Source organism: Triticum urartu, chromosome 3, assembly GCF_003073215.2.
Source record: "Triticum urartu cultivar G1812 chromosome 3, Tu2.1, whole genome shotgun sequence".
Lineage (NCBI taxonomy): Eukaryota > Viridiplantae > Streptophyta > Magnoliopsida > Poales > Poaceae > Triticum > Triticum urartu.
In genome coordinates, this window is record NC_053024.1 from 549,132,396 (window position 1) to 549,155,814 (window position 23,419).

Below are 23,419 nucleotides of genomic sequence, written 5' to 3' on the forward strand. Positions count from 1 at the left end.
ATGAGATCCAAGCTCAATTGCCCACTTGGCGACTCACCCCGTGGCTTCTCTATTTTGAATAATGTCTCCCAAAGGAGCAGAGCTAACCAAAGTGATTGGATGTCCCTAAAAGTAATGCTTATGCTTCCGGCTTGCCACAAATACCCCATAAACAAGCTTCTACCAATGTGGATATCGTTGCTTGGACTCAATTAGCACTTCACTGACATAATAAACCGGCCGCTGAACCGGATGCTCTTTGCCAGTCTCCTTGCGCTCTACCACCATAGCCACACTAACCGCTCATGAGTTGGCAGCTATGTATAACAATAGCGGCTCTTTCTCAATTGGAGCAGCCAGGACCGGCGGCTCAGCCAATTGTGCCTTCAGATCCTCAAAAGCAACGTTCGCAGCATCGCTCCAAATAAAAACATCCGTTTTCTTCATCAACTGATACAGAGGCATAGCCTTTTCCCCTAACTGGCTTATGAACCGGCTCAAAGCAGCCACACGACCCGCCAGTCGCTGAACATCATTGACGCATGTTGGTTTGGCTAGAGATGTAATTTCCTTGATTTTTTCCGGGTTTGCTTCAATACCTCGGTTAGACACCAAAAAACCCAAGAGCTTGTCGGCTGGCACCCCAAAAACACACTTGGCCGGGTTAAGCATCATCTTGTAAACCCGAAGATTATCAAAAGTCTCTTTCAGGTCTGTGACCAAGGTTTCCTCTTCCCTGGATTTTAGCACTATATCATCCACATAGGCATGAACATTGCGCCCAATTTGATCGTGAAGACAATTCTGCACACACCACTGGTAAGTCTCCTGGGCACTCTTAAGCCCAAAAGGCATAGACACGTAGCAGAAAGCCCCAAAAGGAGTTATAAAAGCTGTCTTCTCTTGATCCTTGACTGCCATTTTAATCTGATTATAACCGAAATAAGCATCTAAGAAACTCAACCATGCGCAACCCGCCGTAGCATTAATGATTTGATCAATACGGGGGAGAGCAAAAGGATCAGCCGGACATGCCTTGTTCAAATCTGTGTAATCCACACAGATACGCCAGGTGCCATTCTTTTTGAGTACAAGCACCGGGTTAGCTAACCATTCTGGGTTAAAGACCTCCACAATGAACCCGCCTGCCAAGAGCTGGGCCACCTCTTCTCCGATGGCCTTGTGCCTTTCTTCATTGAACCGCCAGAGAAACTGTCTGACAGGTTTGAACTTTGGATCGGTATTAAGAGTGTGCTTAGTGAGTTCCCTCGGGACACCCGGCATGTCTGAAGGTTTCCATGCAAAGATGTCCTGGTTCGCACGGATGAACTCGATGCGCGCGCTTTCCTATTTTGGATCCAAGTTTGCGCTGATGATGAACTGCTTAGATGAATCGCTAGGCACAAAGTCAACCATCTTAGTGTCATTAGCTGATTTGAATTTTAACTCCGAATCATGCTCTGTTGTTGGTTTCTATAATGAGGTCATGTCCGCTGGGTCAACATGATCTTTATAGAATTTCAACTCCTCTATTGCACAAACAGATTCAGCATAGGCAGCATCACCTTCTTCACATTCCAAGGCTATCTTTCGGCTCCCATGGACCGTAATGGTGCCCTTGTGACCCGGCATCTTGAGCTGCAAATATACGTTACACGGCCGAGCCATGAACTTGGCATAAGCCGGCCGCCCAAACAAAGCATGATATGGGCTTTTGATCTTAACCACTTCAAAAGTTAATTTTTCTGCTCTGGAGTCATACTCATCCCCAAAGGCTACTTCCAGCTCGATCTTACCAATCGGGTACGCCGATTTACCAGGTACCACACCATGAAAAACAGTGTTGGATTGTTTAAGATTTTTATCCGTCAATCCCATCCGGCGGAACGTCTCATAATAGAGGATGTTGATGCTGCTGCCTCCATCCATGAGCACCTTAGTAAACTTGTACCCACCAACCTGAGGTGCTACCACCAAAGCCAAGTGACCCGGATTATCAACCCGGGGCGGGTGATCCTCTCTGCTCCACACAATAGGCTGCTCTAACCAACGTAAATAACGTGGAATTGCCGGCTCAACGACATTGACGACCCTCTTGTGGAGTTTCTGGTCCCTCTTGCATAAACTGGTAGTAAAGACATGATACTGTCCGCTACTCAACTGCTTCGGGTTGCTTTGATAGCCGGATTGATGCTGCTGCTGATTCCCTTGGCCGTGTTGCTGATTATATCCTCCTTGGTGACCAGGATAACCCTGACCGTGAAAACCTCCTCCGCTTGAACCGGCGCCCGGGCCCTGAAAGCCGCCTCCACCTGAGCCGCCGCCTGGGCCGTGACCCCCATCAAATGCATTTGAATTTTTGAATGCCTTCATTATTGTGCAATCCTTCCACAAGTGGGTGGCTGGTTTCTCCCAGGTGTCGTGTTTTGGACAAGGTTCATTCAACAACTGCTCAAGGGTGGGGCCTGACCCGCCCGAGGGGGTTCCCTGCCCTTGCGCCGCTGATTACCACCCTGCGCATTAGTATTAGCAACAAACTCATCAGCCTTACGTTTATTACCTCCTTGATTCGCCGGGTTATGCTGGTGACCCTTGCCATTGCCGTTCTTCTTTCCCTTCGTTGCCTTTTCTTCATCAAACACCGGGTCCTTGGTGGTATCAGAATTGGCATACTTGACAAGAGCTTCCATCAACGTCCCCATGTCATTACAGTCACGTTTAAGCTGCCCCAACTTTTGCTTTAGAGGTTCAAAGCGGCAATTTTTCTCCAACATCAAAACTGCTGAGCCAGCATCCATCTTATCAGATGAATGTATTATCTCCTTGACCTGGCGCACCCAATGGGTTGTAGATTCTCCATCCTCTTGCTTGCAATTGGTCAGGTCCACAATCGACATTGGCTGCTTACACGTGTCCTTAAAGTTCTTGATGAACCATGCTTTCAACTCTGCCCATGAGCCGATAGAATTGGGTGGCAATCCCTTCAACCAGGTCCGACCTGTTCCATCCAACATCATGGTGAAATACTTGGCCATTGCAGCATCGCTAACCTCCAACAGCTCCATAGCCATCTCATAACTCTCAATCCAAGCCCCCGACTGTAGGTCAGCCGTGTAATTAGGCACCTTACGAGGCCCCTTGAAATCCTTGGGCAACCGCTCATTGCGTATGGCTGGGACCAGGCAAGGTACACCTCCGGTTCTTGTGGCCAGTCCTACCTCAACCGAGGTTGCTGGATAAGCCAGAAAGGTTTGGTGGGCCGCCTGCTCTGCTGCTATCTGAGCTGCCTATTCCGCCTCTTGACGAATCCTCTCCTGATCCGCCAAGTTAAGGGCTCCAGGCCGCACCGGCTCATGCCTATATGGCCGATGGTGGCGTTGAGCATTACTTGACATCTCTGCGGACTCCATGTGCCTACTGTAACTCGGGCTCCGGCTTGGGCGAGGAGTTGAATGAATCCTGTCTCGACTGTAGGAGTATGCATCCTGCTGGGCCAAAGCTGTCTGAAGTAGCTCTCTTACCCTCCGGGTTTCAATTGCTGCTGGCGAGTCGCCTTCCATTGGGAGAGCTTCCAAACGAGCCGACGCTACGATGAGATTCTCCATAGGGTTGGAGAAGTGACCCGGAGGTGTTGATACATAACGAGGAGGAGTTGTATTCATGTGAGGTGGCTCCATGGTATGTGGCTGAACTGGTGCACCAGGTGTCATGACCCGGTTTACCTCCGGCGGGTTGCTCCCCCCAGCTCCGAGTGTATGGAACGGGTTCCTTGGATCCAGCGTTAGAGGCAGACGCGACTGAGTTTTCTGATGCCTCCTCCTCATGACCTCGTTTGACGCATTAAGATCCACCGAGAGCCGGAAAGTTTCTGCTTGAAGCTGCTGAGCACGAGCATCCAGAGCTGCTCGTTCTGCTACCATCTGAGTTTCCTCCGCGGCTAGATTTTCTTTAGCTTGCACCATCTCCTCCCGCACGCGTGCCACTTCTGCGTCGTGCTGGGCTTTATCCGCCGGTTCTACCATAGCGGTTAACAGAGTCGTCAGTCTATCCACGAGGTCCTTTAGAACCTGAGTCGGGGGGCGCGCGGGGTCTCCTGACCCGGCTGCTGCTGACCCGGTTGCTGCTGCTGCCGCTACGGTGGAGTTCTGCACGGGCTGCGTCCCCGCCATGAAGACTTCGGCCCAATTTGGCGGCTCAAGGGGGTCCGGAATACTACTGCCATCGGAACAACCCCCGAGCATGCCGTCTTGCAGCTGGTACAACGAGTCCGTCTCATCTATTGATGATGTGGTATCAGAGCAGACGTCCGTCTCCCCGCCTTCCATCGATCCTTCGGAGTATTCACCGCCATGGATGCAGCCTACGAAGGCATGTTTCATGACAGATTGAACACGGGGGGACCCGGTGCGCTGAGCCATTTCGATGAGGTTGGTGTGGACGTCCGGCTCAGGGCCCGATTCGCCGATCCGGCCAATGAAGACGTGAATTCCGCCGAAGGGGACCTGGTACCCTTACTCAATTGAGCCGGCCTCGGGGCCCCAGCCTTCATCGTCTATGTAGAGTTTGCCGCGACGAATCTTGGTCATCCGGCCCATAGCGTATCCCTTGAGCCCTTTGAAGTTGCCCTTCAAGAACTCAAATCCACCATGCGCTGGCCCCACGGTGGGCGCCAACTATCGTGGAATTGTAACGGCAGGTGTCCTAGCGAAAGGACTTAGTCGTAGGGCCATCGCAACTAGGAAGCTTAAAGGGGTTAATCGGGACAAAGGACACGAGAGGTTTATACTGGTTCGGCCCCTTACGGTGAAGGTAAGGCCTAGTCCAGTTGATGTTGTATTGCTAGGTTTCGATGACCAAGGAGCGAATCCGCTAGCTTGGCTATCGATCTGTTGTCTCTTGTCCTAAGCCGCTGCCGGGTCGTCCCCTTATATACACAGGTTGACGCCTGGCGGCCTACAGAGTCCCGACCGGCTCATAAAACGTATCTGGCTCAGTGACTTCTTTTATATGCCTTTCTTTACAAGTCTTTCTTTACATATGGCGGTTTACAATATTGGGCCTTAAGCCGCCTCTGGCCTTAGGCCTTCTACAATTCTTAATAAACTATCACCTTGAATATTACCGGGCTTCTCTTAACAACCCGCCATTAGGGTGACCCCCCCCCCTGGGCGGGTCATACCTAAAAATTATATTCCCAACAGATGAGGAGCGTGATATAGCAGCAGCGCGTTTGGTGATTTACCAGCAAGATCTGCGTCGTTATCACAGTCGTCAAGTTTAAACCAGAACATTTCAAGAAGGGGATCTGGTGCTCCAGCTCATCCAGGATTAGACTGATATGCACAAGTTATCCCCACCTTGGGAAGGACCCTTCGTGGTCAGCAAGAATCTGCAGAACGGGTCATACTACCTTATCGACGTTCGAGAGCACAGAGACTCACGTAAATCGAAGGAGGAGACCCACTGGCCGTGGAATATAGCTCATCTTCGACCTTACTACAGTTGAGTCATAGGCTCCTCTTGTGTACATATTATTGACAATGTATATATTATATCAACATAATAAACCGGCATCCCTGTTAAAGCGGGGCCTCTGCTGTTATTTCTTGAAAGGTTTTCGATTACATGGAGGCTTCTGTTTATAAAGCGGAGTTCTAATTACCCATTAATCCGGCTAACTAGCCACACATAAAAACACTTGGGGGCTTGCCACCCAAGGTCAAAAGGAGACAAAGAGAGTCTGTTGCAAAGCACAACTCAAACATAGGCACCCATTGAGCACAGCTCAAAATATTACTAGGGGGCGCTTTGCTTCTAAAAGAGCCAAGAGTCTATAACCTTGTAATAGGCTATAAAAGCCAGGCTTAGAAGCCAGGTGTATTCACCTAAAACCCCGGGTTATCCTGCTTTTTTTAAGTAAGCCACTCCATCCAGGTAATCCTGGTAGACCCGTCGAATGTTTGACAAGTGAATCTTATAAAGACCCTGAACTTGTCTTAGTTAAAATGACGATTGGTTGATGTGAGGTCCATCTTATAAAGGCTTTGTAAAATGGTTAACTCAGTGGCCTGGCATCCCATGAAAAGCCTCGCCTTTTTATATGTTTTCTTCTGAAATATTTCTTTTTGATATTTCTTTTGATGAGTTTTTTTTACTAAACCGATGTTTATTGACCCGGCCTGGCTGTTGACTATAAGTCGGCCGAACAAATTGAGAATATTGCTGGTATCTATTGATCCGGCTTTGCTGTCGATTATAAGTCGTCAGTATACAATCTGATATAAACCGGTGTTGATTGACCCGGTCTGGCTTTGACTACAAGTCGACAGTATGATAGATGAATAAATCGGTGTTTATTACAACCCGGTCCGGCTTTATTATAAAACGGCGAAACAGGGAGGAGTTATCAGTACTCAAGATTTGGGTTATCACCTTTACTACATGAAGTTGGTGAGCCAATGATGCGATTCAATATCAGAGGTATGATATATTTCATATTTGATTGTCATTCAATGCAGCCTGGTTAAAAACCTGGATTATATGTTGGGCATTATGACCCGTCCGGCGTTAAACCGCTAGGACACTTCAAACTTGGTATATGCAGAAACAGGTCAAATAGAGCTGCTAAAGGATCGTAAGCAGACATCACATAATCATGACGGATTAACAATATCTTGCAGAAGTGAATATGCATGATGGCATAGAGATCAAGTGTTTCAACTAGCCTATTACAAGGCGTTTTTGATGCCCCAAAAGGATAATTGTCTTTTTAGCAAGGATTGCAGTGTGTAGAAGACTAATCCAGTTTCCAGATCATGATTCTTCACCGGGCTGACTTAACTGCTGTGGATTGTCCTGCGCCGGCTCACCCCTTCACCCAGCGGCTGGAAGTCAATAGTGGTCTAGTCGATTCCAGTTAGGGCTATAGCCTCGTCGCTTATAAGGGTGGATGGGTCAACGTCATGGGCATATTTGTGCTTACGGATTGGCGGGATAAGATCTTCCACATCATGAGTTGGCGCAGGAAGTCGTTTGTTATCAGCATCATAAACTAGCTGATAATGAGAAAGATCTCTTTCTTCGGCCAATTTTCTTGCTAATGGGCGCATTTCCTTCGTCAACGCTTGAAGGTCGTCATTATCAAACTCTGGCCCGTTGATGACCCACAAGTATAGGGGATCTATCGTAGTCCTTAAGATAAGTAAGAGTGTCGAACCCAACAAGGAGCAGAAGGAAATGATAAGCGGTTCCCAGCAAGGTATTCTCTACAAGTACTGAAATAAGTGGTAACAGATAGTTTTGTGATAGGATAATTTGTAACGAGCAACAAGTAACAAAAGTAAATAAAGTGCAGCAAGGTGGCCCAATCCTTTTTGTAGCAAAGGACAAGCCTGGACAAACTCTTATCTAGAGAAAAGCGCTCCCGAGGACACATGGGAATATCATCAAGCTAGTTTTCATCACGTTCATATGATTCGCGTTCCGTACTTTGATAATTTGGTATGTGGGTGGACCGGTGCTTAGGTACTGCCCTTACTTGGACAAGCATCCCACTTATGATTAACCTCTATTGCAAGCATCCGCAACTACAACAAAAGTATTAAGGTAAACCTAACCATAGCATGAAATATATGGATCCAAATCAGCCCCTTACGAAGCAACGCATAAACTAGGGTTTAAGCTTCTGTCACTCTAGCAACCCATCATCTACTTATTACTTCCCAATGCCTTCCTCTAGGCACAAATAATGGTGAAGTGTCATGTAGTCGACGTTCACATAACACCACTAGAGGAGAGAGAAACATACATCTCACCAAAATATCGAACGAATACCAAATTCACATGACTACTAATAGCAAGACTTCTCCCATGTCCTCGGGAACAAACGTAACTACTCACAAAGCATAAACATGTTCATAATTAGAGGGGTATTAATATGCATATAGGATATGAACATATGATCTTCCACCAATTAAACCGACTAGCATCAACTACAAGGAGTAATTAACACTACTAGCAACCTACTAGCACCAATCCCGGACTCGGAGACAAGAATTGGATACAAGAGATGAACTAGGGTTTTGAGAGGAGATGGTGCTGATGATGATGTTGATGGAGATTGCCCTCTCCCGGTGAGAGGAGCGTTCGTGATGACGATGGCGATGATTTCCCCCTCCGGGAGGGAAGTTTCCCTGGCAGAACAGCTCCGCCAGATCCCTAGATTGGTTCCGCCAAGGTTCCGTGTGACGCCCGGATAATTAAGCCACAGTAACCCTCCGCTAATGATGCCACGTCACCTCGATTTCTGTTGCTAATCTCGCACTAGTTCGAAACCGATTCGAATTCAAATTCAAAATCAAGCAAACAATAAAAGATTTCAAATATTAAAACTAAAATGTTCGGAGTGAGCCAAATAATTCATAAGTAAGGTTGGTGGATAAACCAAGTCTTTATAAAAAGTTCAAATGCACTTAACTAAATAAAACAGTAGCAAAGACAATTATTTGAATGCTTTTAGATTAATAAACAAATATTAAACTAGTATATTAGTCACCAAACTTTTCAAGGCAGTGGGTTTTTCGGAGACATTAATTTAGGAGCTATCGTCATAATTATAAAACTAAAGAAACTAAAAGTAAAATAAAATAGAATAAAAGAAAATAGGAAAAAGAAAAGAAAAACAAACAAGAAAACAAAAGGAAGAAAAGGGAACCCCCCCTCCCTCGCCGGGCTTCGGCCCAGCCGGCCACCAGGCTGCCTGGCCGGCCCAACCGGCCACCCACGCCCCTGGCCTACTAGGCCTCCCACCCGAAACCCTAACCCCATTCCCCACTCGCTCCTCCTCCCCCCACTCACTCGCTGCCCCCCGATCTGGATGGAGATCGGGGAGAAGACCTGAAGTCGCCCGACGCCACCCCGCTATCGTCGCCATCATCCCACTACGCTGGAGACCCCCCCTCGCCGTGACGCCCTCCCGCCCCTACGCCATCGCGCCTCAACGCCGCCCCATCGCCAGCGCCGCTCGTCGCCCATCGACATCGACGCCCACGATGCAGCGGCCACCGTCGCCTTCCTCTCCCTCGCGGGATCTCCTCGCCGGGCGCCAACAAGCCCCGCCGCCCCCCTCGAGTCCAGGCGCCACCCCACCTCGCCTCCGTCGTCGGCGTGAACCAGGTCAAGCCGGAGAGCTCCGGAGCCGTCGCCCTCGATCCATCCCCTCCGACCACGTCGCCTCGTCGTCCTTGCCGGACCTCCTCGTCCTCCTCCCCGAGTCGCTCCCCGCGCCCCGTTGCCCAGACCCTACTCCCCATGTGAGCACGCCTCCCCCTCTCTGTCCCCGTGCTCACTTCGCCGCACAAGCGCTCACTACACTGCTCTTGCGGTCCCCTGTACCCCCGCGCAACCTCCCTGGCCGCGGCTCCTCGCAGCCGCCCGCGCCTTCGCCGCTGCCGTCGCGTACCCACCATTCCCGCTGCCCGCGTCGCACGTTGCGGCCTCGCGGCCCCGCCCGGGTTCGCCCCGCTCCGGCCCCTTGCCCCGCCAGCCGCGGTGGCCTCACCGCGCTGGCCGCCCGCACCCGCGTCCCCTCGTTCGGGCGGTTACGCCCGCCCAGATGCGCCCCGCGCCCGATCCACTAAGGCCCCCGTGGCCAATGACAAGTGGGCCCCTGCCCAGAACGTTTTAATAATAAAAAAATTATATAAAATAATAATATTAATAATTAAATTAATCAATTAATTAACTAAATTAATTAAGTTAATCCCACTCAATTAGTCTAACTTGACCTGTTAGTCTAACTAAGCAGTAATTAGTTAACCTAACCCTATAATTAACTAAACAGTTTATGACAGGTGGGTCCCACTGGGCCCACATGATAGGTTGACCAGTCAACCCTGTTGACTGCTGACGTCAGCATGACATCATGCTGATGTCATATATCCATTTCCGAATTAATTTAAATAATTAATTAAATTCCAGAAATTAATAAAATCTTTAGAAAATCATATCTTTTAATCTGTAACTCGGATTAAATTATTTTCAACATGAAAGTTGCTCAGAACGACGAGACGAATCCGGATACGCAGCCCGTTTATCCACCACACATCCCTAGCATAGCGAACACGCAACTTTCCCCCTCCGTTTCATCTGTCCGAAAACGCGAAACACCGGGGATACTTTCCCGGATGTCATCCCCCGTCACCGATATCACCTACTACCGCGTTAGGGCACCTCTAACGCCTTTATTTGTCATGTCATGCATCGTTATGCATCTGTTTGCATTGTATTCATTGTTTCTTCCCCCCTCTTCTTCCGCTAGACACCGAGACCGACGTCGCTGCTACCCAGTACAACTACGGTGTTGACGACCCCTCTCTCTTGCCAGAGCAACCAGGCAAGCCCCCCCATTGATCACCAGATATCGCCTACTCTCCTCTATACTGCTTGCATTAGAGTAATGTAGCATGTTACTGCTTTCCGTTATTCCTATCCTGATGCATAGCCTGTCCTTGCTACTACTGTTGTTACCATTACCTGCTATCCTACTTCTTAGTATAGGATGCTAGTGTTCCATCAGTGGCCCTACACTCTTGTCCGTCCGCCATGCTATACTACTGGGCCGTGATCACTTCGGGAGGTGATCACGGGCATATACAATATACTTTGCATAGTTACCTTACCTGTGATACTGTTCGGAGATGGGGGCTGAAGGGGTAGGTGGCTCCATCCCGGTAGAGGTGGGCCTGGGTTCCCGACGGACCCCGACTGTTACTTTGAGGCGGAGCGACAGGGCAGGTTGAGACCACCTAGGCGAGAGGTGGGCCTGGCCCTGGTCGGCGTTCGCAGACACTTAACACGCTTAACGAGATCTGGGTATTTGATCTGAGTCTGGCCATTTGGTCTATACGCACTAACCATCTATGCGGGTGTAGTTATGGGTATCCCGACGTCGTGGTATCAGCCGAAGCCTTCGTGATGTCAGCGACTGAGTGGCGCGCGCCGGATTGGAACGTAAGCCTGCTCTTGTATTAAGGGGGCTAGTTCTGCTTCCGGCCGCGTTCGCAACGTGCAGGTGTGCTAAGGGCGATGGGCCCAGACCCCTGTGCGCTTAGGTTTAGACCGGTGTGCTGACCTCTCTGTTGTGCCTAGGTGGGGCTGCGACGTGTTGATCTTCCGAGGCCAGGCATGACCCAGGAAAGTGTGTCCGGCCAAATGGGATCAAGCGTGTTGGGGTATGTGGTGCACCCCTGCAGGGAAGTTAATCTATTCGAATAGCCGTGATCTTCGGTAACAGGACGATTTGGAGTTGTACCTTGACCTTATGACAACTAGAACCGGATACTTAATAAAACACACCCTTCCAAGTGCCAGATACAACCGGTGATCGCTCTCTCACAGGGCGACGAGGAGAGGATCATCGGTTAGGATTATGCTATGCGATGCTACTTGGAGGACTTCAGTCTACTCTCTTCTACATGCCGCAAGATGGAGGCTGCCAGAAGCGTAGTCTTCGAAAGGATTAGTTATCCCCCTCTTATTCTGGCATTCTGAAGTTCAGTCCACATATGATACCCTAATTCCATTTGATACCCATGCATATGTAGTGTAGCTCCTTGCTTGCGAGTACTTTGGATGAGTACTCATGGTTGCTTTCTCCCTCTTTTACCCCTATCCCTTCTACCTGGTTGTCGCAACCAGATGTTGGAGCCCAGGAGCCAGACGCCACCTTCGATGATGACTCCTACTACACCGGAGGTGCCTACTACTACGTGCTGCCCGCTGACGATGACCAGGAGTAGTTAGGAGGATCCCAGGCAGGAGGCCTGCGCCTCTTTCGATCTGTATCCCAGTTTGCGCTAGCCTTCTTAAGGCAAACTTGTTTAACTTATGTCTGTACTCAGATATTGTTGCTTCCGCTGACTCGTCTATGATCGAGCTCTTGTATTCGAGCCCTCGAGGCCCCTGGCTTGTAATATGATGCTTGTATGACTTATTTTATTTGTAGAGTTGTGTTGTGATATCTTCCCGTGAGTCCCTGATCTTGATCATACACGTTTGCGTGTATGATTAGTGTATGGTCAAATCGGGGGCGTCACAAGTTGGTATCAGAGCCAACTGCCTGTAGGAATCCCTCTTTCCAACTCCTTGGCCGAAGTTGAGTCTAGTCATTGAAAAAAAAGCTTTTACTAACATGGTTGTGTGTCTTACGGACCCATGTCGCCATTGGGTGGCATTAGGATCTTTTATTCCTCGATCTATACTCTGGGACTCTGATTTCTCTTCTATTCGGGTTAAATGATTTTACTAAATCTGACTCTAGGTTCTCATAACTACTTCCTCCCGGAGAGCCCCTTATTACATTGATCGCCTGCTGCACCAGAAGGTTTCGAAGATGCTATTCGTTGTTTTCTCGAGACGCTTGTGCCGACCGCTTTTGCAAATTCCCTACCACTATTATCTGTATTGATAACTGAACACACTTGCCTACATTCAATCCCATTGATCTTGTTATTACAAGATGCCCCGAACTGATCTCCGTTGTTCCGAGAATCCTTTGAGCTTACTGCCCTGCAGTTCTTGTCCCCTGAATACCCCTAAGAATAATTCTCGTATTTATCGAGAATCCGCTCATCCTCCACTTGTTCATATGTTTCACAATGGTCATCGAAATACTATTCGATCCTCCAAAAATCCTTAGTAGCTTATTGCTCTGCAATACTTGTCTGCTTGCATGATGTTTGCTTTCCATATGTCTGGCAATATTCGTTAATATCCTTAGGCACCGTCATTTTGATCCCTTTGATTCAACACGAGTGCGGATGCACGCAATCATCAGTTGATCCTTTTAAATTATCTTTCCGGCTCAGACGTCATTTTAAACATGAGCTGGTTCTCAACAAATCCAATTGCCGTCGATTGTACCCCTAAGGCTATTCAAATTATCCATCCCTAATCAGAACATTGCTTCTGATCCCTTGAATTGAAAATCATAATTCCTTTGCATTTGAGCTCTGGATTAGTCAGTTGTTTCCATAATCCAATGCCTTTGCATTGTTACTTCCTCTGGTTGAGTACCGATGCTCACATCAGATCCCTCATGGACCACCAGATCCCTTGTTGGATTTTATCTGATAGCATCCTTCATATTCAATAAACTTGTGAGCCCTTCCTCGGATACATAATGCCTTTGGTAGATTGTATCCTCTTCTTTTTCAACAATGCTCTACTTTCGAGCTTGTGGTATTTACTATTGAAGCTTGTGGTATATGTTTCCATGATACCCTGACGGGTTGAACCTATGCCTTCCTTAATATGTGTGAACTCGAAAGTTTTCACGAGTCATACTCTTCTGGTATTTTGCCAGATAAAATTTCAACACTACAACTTCTCCGAAAGTGAGAAGTGGATGAAAGGTTATGCATTGAAGAAGTGAGAGTCGACCTTGAACTTTGTGTTCATGCCCATGGACACGATGTAGATCTTATCATTAAAGCTTCTCTTAAATTAATTGTTCCCTTGGTGTAAGTTCATCTTATATCTGGGATCTGGCCTTCTGCAATCGTGGTTCCGACCATGTTCTCATTGAATACCATTTCTCGTTTAAGTTTAAGCACTTGTCTTCTACAGAGCAATACCCTAGTCCAACCTCTACTTTAATCTGTTGTCGAGTATTACCCCCTGGTATCTCGAGATTATCTTGGAACTGCATAACTTCTTATGAGTTCTTCATCAAGTACTACATTTCTCACCGATTACAATATTTCATGGGCTCTGAGTTATTAAACACTCAAAGACACCGATAACTGAACCGAGTCTACTCTATAGTTCAACAAATTTTAGTAATCTTATTTAAGTACGATTTTGTACCCGATCAAGTCATTCCTAGCCTGAAGAACTATATCGTTATCGTGCTATAGTTTAACTGTGCCACCCGGTCCTTATTCTCAAAGCACAGCTTTCGAATATAAGCTAAGCTTACGTCGATTTCCTTGTCTTATCGTTTCACCTCGAACCACAAACTTGATCCCGAGTTTGTGTCATACTTGTGGTTCAAATAATCTTTCTTTGCATCAGTCCTTTTGCTTGATGCAGTCGTTGTTCGATTGCTTCTCCGTGGAGCCTCTCGACAACAATTGTCGTGAGCATCATCAACAAATTTTGGCTCCTTCCAGGATATCGATCGAATTCATGATGATAAGTGTCATCTTCATCCCTTGGTAATTTGAGTTACCATCACCAACATCCTTACCTTACTTTCATCGCAAACTTGTTCATGTTATGGACGCAACTTGCTTTCGAGCTTGTATTATGTTCTACCTTGACGTATTGCCGTATTTTATGTCAAGGATGTTGTGAGAATTGCTCCACCTCGTAAGAATTCTTGTTACAGTGATGCTTCTCGCCATCACCATTCTTTCTTGGGTCCTCGTGTTGATTCCAACAGGGGTACCAACAAGTGAGCGGTGCTGTTTGGATTCTATCCTTCTAGCAACCCTCTTGCCTTGAAGTTAATGGTCGACCGTTCATTCTTAGCCTATTGATTAGTGAATCACCATTCCGACGTTGGTCGTGCAACCCAGCCCATATTCGGGCGCACCTTTCAACCCATGTTTAATTGTGTATGCTTTCCGCGAGCATAACTCATTATGTCATCTGATCTAACAAATGTTATCTCCTTATTCACATAATTGTGGAAATCCATCCTTTTGGAAATCTCGAGGAATTGTCGCTGAGTCCATCAGCCACCTCCTTGTCCTCTCATTGGGTTAATGATGAACTCTTGTTAACGGAAATCACTTCATAGTTCATTTCCCGAGAATCTTACAGTGTCATCCCGTCAATTTGTGTTGCACCTTTCTTCTCAGGCATCCTGAGCCTGAGGTAACCTGACACCAATCGTACCTGAATCTCCGTCAAATATGATGGTTGGAACATATTTACAAGAGTTATAACGCTAGTTTTCATAAGACCTGGTAAGGTGATGTCTTGCCTAGCACACCAGGCCGAAGGACCTATTGTTATAGTTGTTCCTTTTTGGCAACCATTCTTCCATGAGGGAATTGCAAGACTTATTCTATAAGTTATTCCCTAAGAATCCCTTGAGTATCCAAAGTTCGACCTTTTCTTGAAGACCATGTCAATGCTATCTCGAAGCATGTCTGTGGTACTCCGTTCATCATCAAGAACATTTGAAGCACAATGCTAAATTCTCTTTATCAATTATCCAAACACTGTTGTATGGGGTAACGTCCTGAAATTCCTCTCCCTTTACCTCAATGGTTCTCTACTTTCTATCCTGTCATGGAGATCATACCCCGCTTGTCTTTGGGAAGGATATACCCCTGAAATATGTGTGTATACACATTTTCCTCCCCATTGTTCTGATTAAACCTGGTAATCACCTTTCCTTTCCATTGGTTTGCTTAACCCTTCTTGTAATCTATATTATATAAGCAGTAGTATTCTTCTGCTTATGTAAAACACCTTGGTGTACAACCGTGTTAGTAAGACCCTGTTGCTTTTGTTGACAGCATTCCGGTAGCCACCGATGGACGAGAACTTTGCCTAATGGTCCGCCTTGTTCAACGAGCAGGAAAATGGTTCTCTTCGTCCCTCGCCCTTGGTATCGACATTGTTGCCAACATAACTGATAGGCTACCCTCTGACATGTCTTGCTATCATGACCGTGCAAGATATCAACGCTTTTCCTACTTTTAACCACATGGTGGGCCCATAACCCATAGTTCCACAGGATCGAAACCTGACTCTCCTGTACATCCCTGTTTCGAAGTTATCCCTTACGCTTCGTTTCATATGTAATTTGCGAGCCACATTCCTAGTGATCACTTCCGGTATTGGACACATTACTTATTCCCGTTGCTCTGAACCCCTTTTACACTCTGATTCAGGCAATGAACGATTGCCTATCCGCTCGAAACTCTTATTGTACCTTCGAACCTCACTCTCGATGTGTTTTATTTGTTCAACTCGAGAGGTACTCATATGCTCATTCATGGGTTAATCCCAGATTATTACCCTTATAGCATTCTGTCATTGCCGATCTGCCCCGTTACCTATTCATAAGTACGATGAAGATCCCGAAGAAAGGATGTCGACTTCATCATGATGACCGGAAGCAAAGGAATGAAGACATCAATGTATTGGACCGGTCTCTTCGAGAAGATCAAGCCAGAATGAGAAGACCCGCTAGATTCGTTACCAAACCTTCCCCCCTTTCACTACCTCTTAAATCTCGGGACGAGATTTCTTGTAGTGGAGGAGAATTGTGACGCCCGGATAATTAAGCCACAGTAACCCTCCGCTAATGATGCCACGTCACCTCGATTTCTGTTGCTAATCTCGCGCTAGTTCGAAACCGATTTGAATTCAAATTCAAAATCAAGCAAACAATAAAAGATTTCAAATATTAAAACTAAAATGTTCGGAGTGAGCCAAATAATTCATAAGTAAGGTTGGTGGATAAACCAAGTCTTTATAAAAAGTTCAAATGCACTTAACTAAATAAAACAGTAGCAAAGACGATTATTTGAATGCTTTTAGATTGATAAACAAATATTAAACTAGTTTATTAGTCACCAAACTTTTCAAGGCAGTGGGTTTTTCGGAGACATTAATTTAGGAGCTATCGTCATAATTATAAAACTAAAGAAACTAAAAGTAAAATAAAATAGAATAAAAGAAAATAGGAAAAAGAAAAGAAAAACAAACAAGAAAACAAAAGGAAGAAAAGGGAACCCCCCCTCCCTCGCTGGGCTTCGGCCCAGCCGGCCACCAGGCTGCCTGGCCGGCCCAACCGGCCACCCACGCCCCTGGCCTACTAGGCCTCCCACCCGAAACCCTAACCCCATTCCCCACTCGCTCCTCCTCCCCCCCCACTCGCTCTCTGCCCCCCGATCTGGATGGAGATCGGGGCGAAGACCTGAAGTCGCCCGACGCCACCCCGCTATCGTCGCCATCATCCCACTACGCCGGAGACCCCCCCTCGCCGTGACGCCCTCCCGCCCCTACGCCATCGCGCCTCAACGCCGCCCCATCGCCAGCGCCGCTCGTCGCCCATCAACATCGACACCCACGACGCAGCGGCCACCGTCGCCTTCCTCTCCCTCGCGGGATCTCCTCGCCGGGCGCCAACAAGCCCCGCCGCCCCCCTCGAGTCCAGGCGCCACCCCACCTCGTCTCCGTCGTCGGCGTGAACCAGGTCAAGCCGGAGAGCTCCGGAGCCGTCGCCCTCGATCCATCCCCTCCGACCACGTCGCCTCGTCGTCCTCGCCGGACCTCCTCGTCCTCCTCTCCGAGTCACTCCCCGCACCCCGTTGCCCAGACCCTGCTCCCCATGTGAGCACGCCTCCCCCCTCTCTGTCCCCGTGCTCACCGCGCCGCACAAGCGCTCACTACACTGCTCTTGCGGTCCCCTATACCCCCGCGCAACCTCCCTGGCCGCGGCTCCTCGCAGCCGCCCGCGCCTTCGCACCCCCAGCGCCTCGCCCACTCGCGGCCTCGCCGCTGCCGTCGCGTGCCCACCATTCCCGCTGCCCGCGTCGCACGTTGCGGCCTCGCGGCCCCGCCCGGGTTCGCCCCGCTCCGGCCCCTTGCCCCGCCAGCCGCGGTGGCCTCACCGCGCTGGCTGCCCGCACCCGCGTCCCCTCGTTCGGGCGGTTACGCCCGCCCAGATGCGCCCCGCGCCCGATCCGCTAAGGCCCCCGTGGCCAATGACAAGTGGGCCCCTGCCCAGAACGTTTTAATAATAAAAAAAATTATATAAAATAATAATATTAATAACTAAATTAATCAATTAATTAACTAAATTAATTAAGTTAATTAATCCTACTCAATTAGTCTAACTTGACCTGTTAGTCTAACTAAGCAGTAATTAGTTAACCTAACCCTATAATTAACTAAACAGTTTATGACAGGTGGGTCCCACTGGGCCCACATGATAGGTTGACCAGTCAACCCTGTTGACTGCTGACGTCAGCATGACATCATGCTGATGTCATATATCCATTTCCGAATTAATTTAAATAATTAATTAAATTCCAGAAATTAATAAAATCTTTAGAAAATCATATCTTTTAATCTGTAACTCGGATTAAATTATTTTCAACATGAAAGTTGCTCAGAACGACGAGACGAATCCGGATACGCAGCCCGTTTATCCACCACACATCCCTAGCATAGCGAACACGCAACTTTCCCCCTCCGTTTCATCTGTCCGAAAACGCGAAACACCGGGGATACTTTCCCGGATGTCATCCCCCGTCACCGATATCACCTACTACCGCGTTAGGGCACCTCTAACGCCGTTATTTGTCATGTCATGCATCGTTATGCATCTGTTTGCATTGTATTCATTGTTTCTTCCCCCCTCTTCTTCCGCTAGACACCGAGACCGACGCCGCTGCTACCCAGTACAACTACGGTGTTGACGACCCCTCTCTCTTGCCAGAGCAACCAGGCAAGCCCCCCCTTTGATCACCAGATATCGCCTACTCTCCTCTATACTGCTTGCATTAGAGTAATGTAGCATGTTACTGCTTTCCGTTCTTCCTATCCTGATGCATAGCCTGTCCTTGCTACTACTGTTTTTACCATTACCTGCTATCCTACTGCTTAGTATAGGATGCTAGTGTTCCATCAGTGGCCCTACACTCTTGTCCGTCTGCCATGCTATACTACTGGGCCATGATCACTTCGGGAGGTGATCACGGGCATATACAATATACTTTGCACAGTTACCTTACCTGTGATACTGTTCGGAGATGGGGGCTGAAGGGGCAGGTGGCTCCATCCCGGTAGAGGTGGGCCTGGGTTCCCGACGGCCCCCGACTGTTACTTTGAGGCGGAGCGACAGGGCAGGTTGAGACCACCTAGGCGAGAGGTGGGCCTGGCCCTGGTCGGCGTTCGCGGACACTTAACACGCTTAACGAGATCTGGGTATTTGATCTGAGTCTGGCCATTTGGTCTATATGCACTAACCATCTACGCGGGAGTAGTTATGGGTATCCCGACGTCGTGGTATCAGCCGAAGCCTTCGTGACGTCAGCGACTGAGTGGCGCGCGCCGGATTGGAACGTAAGCCTGCTCTTGTATTAAGGGGGCTAGTTCTGCTTCCGGCCGCGTTCGCAACGTGCAGGTGTGCTAAGGGCGATGGGCCCAGACCCCTGTGCGCTTAGGTTTAGACCGGCGTGCTGACCTCTCTGTTGTGCCTAGGTGGGGCTGCGACGTGTTGATCTTCTGAGGCCAGGCATGACCCAGGAAAGTGAGTCCGGCCAAATGGGATCAAGTGTGTTGGGGTATGTGGTGCACCCCTGCAGGGAAGTTAATCTATTCGAATAGCCGTGATCTTCGGTAACAGGACGATTTGGAGTTGTACCTTGACCTTATGGACAACTAGAACCGGATACTTAATAAAACACACCCTTCCAAGTGCCAGATACAACCGGTGATCGCTCTCTCACAGGGCGACGAGGGGAGGATCATCGGTTAGGATTATGCTATGCGATGCTACTTGGAGGACTTCAGTCTACTCTCTTCTACATGCTGCAAGATGGAGGCTGCCAGAAGCGTAGTCTTCGAAGGATTAGTTATCCCCCTCTTATTCTGGCATTCTGCAGTTCAGTCCACATATGATACCCTTATTCCATTTGATACCATGCATATGTAGTGTAGCTCCTTGCTTGCGAGTACTTTGGATGAGTACTCACGGTTGCTTTCTCCCTCTTTTCCCCCTATCCCTTCTCCTGGTTGTCGCAACCAGATGTTGGAGCCCAGGAGCCAGACGCCACCTTCGACGACGACTCCTACTACACCGGAGGTGCCTACTACTACGTGCTGCCCGCTGACGATGACCAGGAGTAGTTAGGAGGATCCCAGGCAGGAGGCCTGCGCCTCTTTCGATCTGTATCCCAGTTTGTGCTAGCCTTCTTAAGGCAAACTTGTTTAACTTATGTCTGTACTCAGATATTGTTGCTTCCGCTGACTCGTCTATGATCGAGCTCTTGTATTCGAGCCCTCGAGGCCCCTGGCTTGTAATATGATGCTTGTATGACTTATTTTATTTGTAGAGTTGTGTTGTGATATCTTCCCGTGAGTCCCTGATCTTGATCGTACACGTTTGCGTGTATGATTAGTGTACGGTCAAATCGGGGGCGTCACATTCCGCCTCGTGGCGGCGGAGTTTCGTCCGAGAAGATGGCTTGTTATTTTTTCCCATCGAAAGACTTCATATAGCAGAAGATGTCCACCGGAGGGCCACCAGGGGGCCCACGAGGTAAGGGACGCGCCCAGGGGGGTAGGGCGCGCTCCCCACCCTCGTGGGTAGGGTGTGGCCCCCCTGGTGAATCTCTTCCGCTGAGTATTTTTTATATATTCTGAAAACGTCTTCCGTGAAGTTTCAGGACTTTTGGAGCTGTGCAGAATAGGTCTCTAATATTTGCTCCTTTTCCAGCCCAGAATCCCAGCTGCCGGCATTCTCCCTCTTTATATAAACCTGATAAAATAAGAGAGAATAGGCATAAATATTGTGACATAATGTGTAATAACAGCCCATAATGCAATAAATATCGATATAAAGGCATGATGCAAAATGGACGTATCAACTCCCCCAAGCTTAGACCTCGCTTGTCCTCAAGCGAAAGCCGAAATAGAAAAAATGTCCACATGTTTAGAGATAGAGGTGTCCATAAAAATAAAATACGGACATGAGGGCATCATGATCATTCTTAGAACAACAACTTATATAATTCTTATCATATAATCTCTTATGCTAGAGTAATAATTCAATCACAATTTCAAGTATGAATCGTAAACTTCATTGAAAACTAACAAACTATAATCTCAGTCATTGGAGCAATTGCAATTTATCATAACATAGGAAAGAGTCAATGTATAAGAGCTTTTCAGCAAGTCCACATACTCAACTATCATATAATCTTTCACAATTGCTGACACTCACGCAATACTTATGGGTATGGAGTTTTAATCGGACACAGAGAAAGATAGGGGCTTATAGTTTTGCCTCCCAACGTTTTCCCTCAAGGGTAATGTCAACAATAATAGTTCATGAAAACTCACATCCAATTAGCCATATATACCAGGATCTTTCCAACATACCGTGCTTGCCAAAGGATAAAATGTAAAAAAGAAGGGTGAAGATCACCATGACTCTTATGCAAGGTAGGAAGTGAAAGTAAAAGATAGGCCCTTCGCAGAGGGAAGCAGAGGTTGTCATGCGCTTTTATGGTTGGATGTACAAAATCTTAGTGCGAAAGAACATCACTTTATATTGCCACTTGTGATATGGACCTTTATTATGCAGTTTGTCGCTTTTATTTCTTCCATATCACACGATCGTATAAAGTTTATTTTCTCCCACACTAATAAGTCATACATATCACTACTAGGAAAAGGCCTACTAATGGCGCACCAGTTTTGCCTACTAATGGCGCACTACTGGTGCGCCATTAGTATCACGCCACTAGTATTTTTTTACTAATGGCGCACCACTGGTGCGCCATTAGTATGCCTAGAGGTGCGCCATTACTATCTGACATAGTAATGGCGCACCACATAGAAGTGCGCCATTAGTAATAATTTTTTTCAATTTTTTTTCATTTTTTTAAAAAATTTCAATTTTTTTTCATTTTTTTCTTAATCTCGGGTTGCTATGGCTTAATCTCGAGTCAATATGCTTAATCTCAGGTCAAATCGCACTCTTTGGTCAAACTTCCCGAAAGGTCACCCATCCTCACACTACTCCAGCCCAAACACGCTTAACTTCATAGTTCTATCCAACCCCGGCACCACATCACTTCACAGGCACTTGTTGATATATCTATCATATCAATCCTATTAAACCTTGCTGATGTCTAGGACTTTGTTCATGTTCATGAGTATGATGAAATTTTGAAAAAATATTTCAAACTTCCCGATCATATTACGTATCATATTTTGAAAAATAATTCAAATTTTTTTTCAAAACCAATTTTTTTCTGTTACTAGTGGCGCACCTAGCATACGGTGCACCACTAGTAAGTTTGAAATTTTTTGAATTTTTTTGCCTCCGGATCTTAGAAGCCCCGTAACTTTTTTTCTTTTAGGTTTTTGGGGATTTTGAAAATGTTTAACGGGGTTCCCCTAGTTAAATTCGGATGTAACTTTTCAAGTAGATGATTTTTCATATAAAAAACTTTTTCATCCGAGTTCGTACGCAAAAGTTATGCCCATTTTACAAATTCTCGAGAGATTTTGCAAATAAAGTCGAAATTCATATTTGTAAATTTTCACAACAACTAGACCACATATCACATGGGAAACTTATTTTCTTTTATTTTTTTGACATTTCCATCATTTATTTTTATTTTTTTTAAACTGAAAAGGCGGTCCACAAGGGGGGGGGGGGGCGTTGTGCATTCGGTGAAAGTGCTGGCCAAGTTACTAATGGCGCACCGTGGGAGTGGTGCGCCATTACTATTTCAACTAGTAATGGTGCACCACTCCCACGGTGCGCCACCGTGGGAGTGGTGCGCCATTACTAGTTGAAATAGTAATGGCGCACCACTCCCACAGTGCGCCATTAGTAGTTTTGGAAAAAATAAAAAAAAATTACTAAACTTTTACTAATGGTGCACCGTGGGAGTGGTGCGCCATTACTAGTTCAACTAGTAATGGCGCACCACTCCCACGGTGCGCCATTAGTAGTTTTGAGAAAAAAATAATTTTTTTTTACTAATGGCGCACCGTGGGCAACTAGTAATGGCGCACCACTCCCACGGTGCGCCATTAGTAGTTTTGAAAAAACTTAAAAAAATTGTTACTAATGGCGCACCGTGGATGTGGTGCGCCATTAGTATTTGGACACTAATGGCGCACCAACACATGGTGCGCCATTAGTATATACTAATGGAGCACCACATGTCTGGTGCGCCATTAGTGTCATTTCCATCTATAGCCCTTTTCCTAGTAGTGTATTTAGGGAGCAATTTTTATTGCTTGCACCGATCACAACTTACTTAGAGGATCATACTCAATCCACAGGTAGGTATGGTGGACTCTGATGGCAAAACTGGTTTAAGGGTATTTGGAAGCACACGTAGTATGTCTACTTGGTGCGTTGAATTTAGCTAGCACGAGGGGGAAAGGCAAGCTCAACCATATTGGATGATCCATGACAATATAATTTATCTCAGATGTAAGAAAACATAACCCATTACGTTGTCTTCCTTGTCCAATGTCAATTCTTTTAGCATGTCATATTTTAATGAGTGCTCACGATCATAAAAGATGTCCAAGATAGTATATCTATATGTGAAGACCTCTCTTTATTTATTACTTTCTATTAAGTGCAACGATGACTAAAACTATGTTTGTCAACCCTCAACAACTTTTATTCATCATACTTTTTCTATGTGAGCTCATTACT